Below are 9,163 nucleotides of genomic sequence, written 5' to 3' on the forward strand. Positions count from 1 at the left end.
TGTGAGGCATTGAATTCAATCCTAGCACCACATAAAATTAATAAACAAAATAAATGTATTGTGTTTGTCCACAACTAAATAAAAAAATTAAAAAAAAATTAGGTGGAAATTATAAGTGGGCACTAACTGATATAACATTAAGATTACACACAATAAAAAAAAATCAGAGCAGAGGTAGTGCCTGCAATTATAGGTTTGTACTTGCTCAAAAGAAGTGTACATATTTCTAGGAAAGTTCAAGCTTGTAATTAAAGAAATGTAGGTGGAAGAGAAACAGCAACCAGAGATGTAGGATTTTGCAGGTAACAATGCTGCCTTCTTGAAAGACTCTCCTTGGAAGATTCTTGAGGATGCCATTAGAAATATTGGTATTTTAACTAAACATAGCAGATGTTCTATACCTTAGTTTATTTGAATATCAAAGCTATTTTACAATGTTGAAGTATATTAAATCATCATGGTTTCCTTAAACCTAAGCAACTAGATAATTTTAATAAAGCTAGAAAAATTCATATTTAGAGAACCAGTTAATGATGTTTTTAAGCATATACTACTGCCATATGTACATTCTACCCATTACCTAGATAAATCAAGCATTTGGCACTGAGCCAATTCAGAGGAACAATCGCTGGTGCAGAACAAGTTAGTTGGGTTGGTGATCAAGACAGATTAAAGCTGCTGCCAAAACAGTTGGCTCATGCATTTGTTACCAGAGCTTTAAGAGACTCCTGCCCATTTATTCAGTAATTTACAGGCCCCAAAACTGAACATGAGAATATTTTTAACCACTTTGAAAGTTGTACTTCCCTTCATCTTGTGATCATCTTTCCCTTTATTACCAGTATGACAATGTAGAGAGAGAAAAAACTATATAGAATATTTTGTCTCTAGGTATCATCTAAGAATAATATCAAAGATTAAAATAAAAGGCAGTTAATCTATCAGGTGTCAGAATTCACACAAAGTGTAGTTATAGCCACACTGGAAACTTAGGGTTTAAGTTATAATCTTTTAAAAATCATTAAACTTGTTCATGTTTCCATGTAATGGAATACTTAGAAAAAAATTTGGTCAAATTATAACCATCTGAATTAGAAAACTTCAAAAATACCTACCTGAAAGTTTCATAGACCAGATTTCACACAGGAAAAATCTAAAAATAATGTTGATAGTTTTCTTAGAGATGTAAAATGCAAAGTTGGGTGAAAGATAAACTTCCTAGACAAATATTTCAAAAATAAACTCATTTTCTAACATTGCTTCCACAAATTATATGGTCTAGTTAGCTTTTGCATGCTACTGATCTCAGGAACCTGTATCAAAGTTATTCACTAGAGACAAATTAAGGAGATTTGGTTGCTTTCTTTTATTCTAGGTTTTGAGATACTTATAGAATTTGTATTCTTCTATATAAAAGGGCCTATATTCTTTCAGTTGTATTTATTAAAATTTTCAGTTCAGATTCCAGATTGCTAATTCTGAGTTCCATCTGACTTCTTAATGAAGAAAAATTAGTCTTTTTTAACTGCTCTGAAATTTCCACAGCTGCTGCTTGTGTCTAAAGAAAATAAAAAGAATATATTTAAAAAAGTAGAATTCAAATAATTATTATTTATTTATTTTATTTAGTTCTGAGTCAAAAATTCAAACAGCAATTTTAAATGTGAAGAAAAAAGATGCTAGACTTTAAACTTCTGTCATCAGTATCAATTACATTAAATCTGAAATAATAATAATTGAGTTCTTTCTCTCCTCCTTTCTTTCCTCATCCCCTGCCGTCCCCTTTCTCCCCATCCTCCCTCTCCCTCTCGTCTCCTCCTCCTCCTTTTTATTGTGAGTGGAACCCAGGGCCTGGCACAGGCTAGGCTAGGTATCTAGTATTGAAATGTACTCTCAGTCATGAATCATTCTCATGTTAATACTCAGATGATCTGACAATTTAAAGAATAATAGACTTAATTCAAAGTATAAAAGTTGAAAAATTTAACCTAACAATTCAAAAGTATCTTATATTTATATATTACATTTTTCTTTTCTCCTTATAGTCTTATTGATGCCCACTATTTCTAATATCACATGATTATTTTAAGAAAATCATTACTCAGATCAAATTAGCTGTAAAAATAATGGAAACTGAGGTATTTGAAGGGGGCATAAAATGTCTTCTTTCTGTTAGAAATCTACAAAACATCTTTCCTCAAGAGATACAGAATACACATATAATGTATATATCCAAAATACAATTTACAGTGAAATGAATTAAAGCACATTACAGATAAATAAGATAGCCTGTAAAATCAGAAGTACTCATTTTTGCTTCTCCTCTAAATTCCATCTTGCTCACTGTTAAAAATCACATTTGCATGGTACTCTGGCATCATTCTACTCTAGTGCTCCGTGTATGCCTTGGGAAGTTTACTACATTTTCTTTCAACTTCTTTTGATTCCTGTCCATATTTTCCAAAAGTATCTTGTATATTATTTTTAAAAATATTCAAAATCACAAATATATGATTTTTTTGTTGTTGTTGTTGGAGTACACGACCAAGTCAAGACGGTGCCTGGAAGTTTGCCAGGAGGAGTGGTTTGTTAGGCAATACCACCGAGCCATTAAGATGATGGGGATTCCTTATTGGCTGACTGCTGTATCTAGATGATACTAATTGAGTCAAGCTGTGTGTAATCAGTTAGGTATATATACCTCTGCTGTTCTGCAATAAATCGGCTCAACCTGCAACCTTCACAAGTTGCTTGTCACCTCCCAGTTATTTTGCCCAGCCAGACTTTGGCATTTTTTCCTGCTTGAGGAGGGGGTCTGTGGTCTGTAGGTGTCCCATTTTTTACCTCTTCCTGAGTTTCCTTTTTATTCTTTTTGGAAGATCATGGTATTGTGTATTGAACCCAGATTACCTTTACCACTTAGCTACACTCTTGGTACATTCTAATTTTTTTTATCTTGAGACAATTGATGAGTGTGATATTGAATTTGTGCCCCAGTCTCCTGAATTGCTGGTAATAGAGGTGTGGGTCACACTATCTGCATACTCTTGAATGTTCTAAATTCATGGGAAGCAAAATTCCAAATCTAGAACACTGTCTTCTAGCCTAAAGCTTGTGTGTGTGTATGTATGTATGTGTGTGTGTGTGTGTGTGTGTGTGTGTGTGTGTGTATAATCTTTTGGAGACAAAGAAAAACAAATTATATTGTGTAATATATATATATATATATATATATATATTTATTTATTTATTTATTTCCAGCTCCCTTTCCACCTTCCCAATGACAACTTTCCATTTTCCAAGTATTATCAATTATTTTTCCATATTAAATACAAAATGAGCACAGAATTTTTAATTGTTTTACTAAAATCTGCATAGAATGTTTTAAAGGATTGGTTTCCTCACTGGGTGCTCTGACAAATGCATGTAATCACACAGATTACACTTTCAAAGTCAACATGGGAAAGTTAGTAAAACTTTCCTCAAAATTTTAAAACAAGAACTGGGTATGTACCTCAGATTTAACATGCTCCTCTTTCAAATTCCCAGTATCATAGAAAAACTAAATATCAAATGTTTGACTTTTTGTTTGTTTATGAACATTTTACATGATATAAATGTAGAAAAGAATCACTTGGCCTTGGAAATAATGTGTCTCTTTTTTTTTCTTTGTCTCTTCAGAAGCAGACACATTGTCAAAGTGTCTTTGTGCCAAGAGTCCCTCTTGTGGAATCTATGTCAGTGTTCTCATTCCCCACTCTGGTATTTTTCTGGTACTGTGTTTCAGAACTTTTTGAGATGAGGATCCTACAGCTGGAATATTGTATGTCTATTGAGAGTCTTGTTCATGTCAATATTTAAATCTTTTCTTGTTAAAGATCAGTCTAAATATAGGTATATTTTCTCAGAAAAGTAGGTGAAAGAAAATTTCAAATTCGACTGATTTAAAAAATTACTCCATTAAATTAATATTCTAGTATATTTTGAAAATGTTACCTTCTTCCACATTCATATAATTGTTTAAATTTTTTTATAGTAGCCATTCTAACAGCTGTGCTTCAGCTGCAGAAGATCTCATACTTGTCTGGTGCACTAAAAATTTGTTGCATTTAAAAATAAAAAATGTGATTTACATACATATGAGTTTATATATGGTGGTTTGTAATTTTATAACATATATTAATGTCACATAAAGATAGCTGGTACTTTTGCTCTTATATATCACAAAGTCCTTGGCAAATTTTATATACATTTAACCTTTAAGAGAATTTTATAAATTTTCACTTTGATTCTTTCTTTAACAAAAAGTAAAGTATGGTAAAATTTTGATGGGGTATTATTATAGGTTAACCTGGGGAAAGTGGTCTTGTTTATAATGACAGTTTTATCATATATAAATAGGGTGTGAAATTGAGTCTTTTATGTGCATTTTATATTTTTACTTTCTCAAACTCTGCACATTTCCTTTTAAAATATGCTTACATGTAAAATGCAACATTCATGTGACATCTACCAAAAGTATACCTGGTGTTTTATATATATTTTTAAACTAGATGTAATACAATAAGGAAGTATCTGGCTTCTACAGTCATTATTTCCCACAATATAATACTTATTTCTTCCTAAATGTACATTCAATTTAACCATGCCCTGGGTTTCAAATCTGAAGAAATAAAGCTGTATCCGCATATGTACAAGTTTTATAATTTTAGTTTCTGTTTGTGGTAGAAGTGTATCATGTATGTTTATTAACAAAAAAAGTTTACTAACAGTTTAAACTCTACATTCTTTTTTTGAGAATGCATTTATTCCATATGTTAGTCAATAATATTTGTGTATATGATGTGATTTTATTTTTTATTATTTTTGTGATATTGGGGATTAAATCCATGGTGTCCTATTAATGAGCTATATTTTCAGCTATTTTTAAAATTTTGTTTTGAGCTGGGGTTTTTCTCACTTGTGTGGTTTTACTTTAGAATTGTGGTGCTCTTGCCATTGGTTTCAGAGTAGAGGATATTTCAGGTGTACAAAAAATATTCATTGTATGTCCCTCTTACTTATGTTAACTTATGAATTCTTTATGCTTTATTTTCTATTTAAGAATTATTTATTATTAACTCTTATATTCAATGTTTAGTGTGTGAAAATAAGCTGTTATATTTTATGAGTGAAGGGTACATTAGCATTTTATTATCACACAGATGTCTCAATACCCTAACATTTTACTTTTGAATGAATGTCTTTTTAATTCCTCTGTACACAATAACATCTATGAGTTACCATTGCCTAAATAGCAAGAAAGGGTTTTGTCTGGAGTTCTCCACTTATTTGTTTCATTATGAGGTCTACACTTAAACATTGAGTCTCATCCCTAGCACTTTTTTTGTATTTTATTTACAGAAGGGATCTTGCTGAGTTTCTAAGTGCCTCACTAAGTTTCTGAGACTGGCTTTAAAATCATGATCCTCCTCCCCATACAGGACAGGCTGACAATTTCCCCAGAGCCTAAAGCCCTGGCGGTGACAGAGATATGGTCACAGGCCCTAATAATACCAATCTGGAGGAGAAAAGTGTAGACAATATTTTCTTCTCCTGAAAAGTATACTCTGGTTTTAGGAATACCAAGAACATATGGCCTGCCTTTTTAGATGCTTTGAAGTGCTGATTCAGAAGGTAACTGAGAAGGTGGAAAGATAGCTTGAATTTTAATCTTGGGTCCAAGCCTAGCTCTACTCCAGACTACTGTGGACTTTATCTGCTAATGTACCTCTTCTGCAATCCACATTTGGAACAATAGCTGAAGAAACTGTGTGCAACAGGAAAAGTGCCTGCACATTTCCCACATTCTAGGTCAGTGCCCCTCATTTCCTCTCACCTCTGGAATCCCTTTGTGTTCCCCAGTACTAATATGGGGAAGGCCTAACAGAAAGCAGGGCCTTCAGTGCCTCCTCATGGCCAAGACCAAGTGGTACAGGTTACAGATGTAGTTGCTCTGGCCCTTTTGAGGAGATTTATAGATACTCCATTGACACAGAATGCCTTGGGGTTGTTTTAATTATATATAAGAGATGCACATAAATACATGCACTTATGCACTGTCACAGAGAGCTAGTTTTCTTTTTTTAATTTTTTTTAAAAGAGAGAGAGATTTTTAAAATATTTATTTATTTATTTTTAGTTTTCAGTGGACACAATATCTTCATTTTATTTTTATGTGATGCTGAGGATTGAACTCAGCGCCCCCTGTATGCCAGGCAAGTGCATCACCACTTGAACTACATCCCCATCCCGAGCTAGGGTTTGCTATAAGCAGTAGTGAAGAGACATTTTGGAAGCTCCAGGGGTGGTCAGGAGATGAGGGTGTGGGAGGTGATGGATTACTTGGAAAAAAGACTTTTTTCTATTTGTGCAGGAAGAAAAGATGAGACAGCATAAGTGGATTTAAGGTTAGTATATTATTATAATTTCAGTGAGATTTATGAGGCATGAGCCATCTCTGGTATTCTGGTACCTGGACATGTTATGATTAGATCAGAGAAAGACTGACCTTGGATGTGGGAGCACAATAGGAAGGATATTGGTAGTATGGAAATTATATTAGTTAATTTGCACATGAACAACTTGTGAAGATGGCTGACTGTCTCTAAGAATTACTTCTCTACAGAAGGTCATGACTGGGTGAAGTGGTCTATGTCTGGGTGAGTTGACCCATGCCTATAAATCAAGTGATTCAGAAGACTGAAACTGGTGGATTGTAAGTTCAAGGTCAGCCTGAACAATTTAGTGAGTAAAATTTTAAAAAACACATCTAGAGATCTTCTTCAGGTATAGTAGAACAACTCTGAAATGCTCCTGAGTTAAATCCCCAATACCTTCCTCTCTCCCCAACATACAAACACCCCCCCACACACACAGTCTACAAAATTTATCCCCTTCATGGTCAGCAAAGCCCCATTGTCAAAGAAAGAGAGTCTCAACTGTAAAAGGCCTCGGTAACACAAGTACTTTGTATTTCTAGGGGAAAAAAGGAAAGGACTCTGTAGGTGCTTCTAGAGGCTGGCTCTCTCCTCCCTCAGGCAAGGAACTGTGTTTGTGATCATTTTTTGTTTGCTTCATGGACCCTATGCAGCCTTGTGGGTGACTGCAGAGCAGCAGGACTCTTTCTTTTAATAGAGAGTCTTCCAGTGAGGCCTAGATCTTGGCCAGCAGAGCAGAGAACTCTGATGCCTGTCAACAGTTTCTCCTCTGTCCTTTGATTCTCAATTTGTCACCAGGTGATACCTGCCTGGGGCAAGCTCAGGATGTTTTGGACAAAGACAGACTACTCAGGTACAGAGAAGAGGCAAGTGGCCTGGCTTTGAATCTCACTGGAGATTTATGTCTCTCAGATGACACCTTAGAAAGGGAAAATTAAACACTGCACAGAAAATTCTGGAATGTGCAGGATCAGAAGTCAAAGGTTTTTCTTGTAGATGACAAGATAATGTTTTCACCAGCTCCGGCATGGGGCTGCAGATTCTGATTGTCTGAATATTCATTTGTGTGTGTGTGCGCGCGCAAGCGCGCGCAGGTTAAATGCAGGTGAATGTGAATGCAGGTTAAATGCTCAATTACTCACTATTAATTCCTGGAATGTAAGACTACTTCCTCAATGGGGTTTGTGCTAAGGAAGAATCTTGCCTGTTGTTCAAGTAGGTCATCTGGCTTGATATTGACAACTGACCTAGGACTGGTAAGGTTTGGGAAGGATGGTAGAACTCTTTGACAGAGTTAGTAGCACAATAATCAGGCCCAAATTAATAATTCTCCTGCCTGCAGGCGTTAGGTAACTTCTGATAATATTCTGTGTGACTCCTTCTGCTCCTTCTTTTGTTTATTTCCTCCCTTCCTCACTACTGGGAGACAAATATTGTGCTTAACGCACTGGGGAGAAAATAATAAATTAGAAAAATACCAGTGGTTTTTTTTTTTCAGCATGTATGATCTAACCCAGGGTTCCTGATTCTCAGCATGGTTAAACATAGAGACCAAAGGCTTGTTTTTGGTAAGGGGCTTGCCCATCATGATGATGTTTAGTAATCCTATTCCCTACCTTGAAAATAAAAAATGCCTCTAGAAGGCCCAATGTTCACTGGGTGTAACCACTGCCATGGCTGAGCAGTGCCTCACTGAGCAGTGAGGTGAAAAGCTAAGTTCACACCTGCAGTGGAGTTTGCATGGATGTCTCTGTGACTTCTTAGGGTCTGTTTTATTTAGAGTTATGATCCTTCTAATTTTCTAAGCTTTGCACATTATTGATATTTGTATGGTTTTCCCCAGTGTGAATTCTCTGGTGTTGAGTAAGGCATAATATTTTATTTAAGCTTTACCACCTTCTTTACATTTTTATGGGTTTTCTCCAGTATGAATTCTCTGGTGTTGAGTAAGGCATAATTTTTTAGTCTGAATTACTAGTACTTTCAGGGGTTTAGTGCACACCTGTTGTGAGACAATAATTGAACAGAGGCTATGAAATGAATCCCCCATCAACAGAGGCACCATCTTAATATTCTGGGATTATCATGGAGATATTTCGATGACAGTAAAAGTCAGTGGTGCTATCTGTGCTTTATAACTATTATCATTTTTTTAAAAAGCTTTTTAAATGATACAGTTGTTCAGAGTTATGCACAGTAAAAACTGAGTCTGATAACCATAAAACCCAAGTCTCTTTGTCTTTTTCTTTTCTTTTTTTTTTTGATACTTGGGATCAAACCAAAGTGCTCTCTACCACTGAGCCACATCCCTAAATCTTTTTTTACTTATGGTTACGATCTTCCTAAGTTGCTTATATTCTTGTGAAATTGCTGAGGGTGGTTTTGAAAGTGTGATCCTCCTTCCTCAGCCTCCCCTGCTGCTTGGATGAAAAGTGTGTACCTCTGTGCCCAGATGAAGTCTGAGTCTTCCAGAATCCTGAGAGAACCTGAAGTACTGCAGTGGAAGAGATTTTCTCATACTTTATTGACTGTTAAAAACATCATTCCATGGGAAGAAGCACATTGAGGAGTCAAGGATGGGTCCAGGAAAAGATGTAACTTTCTGAGCTTTCACAGTGTGGCTTGGGAGAGACCTGCCTTTTCCTGGGTGACACAACTGTATCCTTATAAATGTTACTGAAAAA

Source organism: Urocitellus parryii, chromosome 1 (assembly GCF_045843805.1).
Source record: "Urocitellus parryii isolate mUroPar1 chromosome 1, mUroPar1.hap1, whole genome shotgun sequence".
NCBI lineage: Eukaryota > Metazoa > Chordata > Mammalia > Rodentia > Sciuridae > Urocitellus > Urocitellus parryii.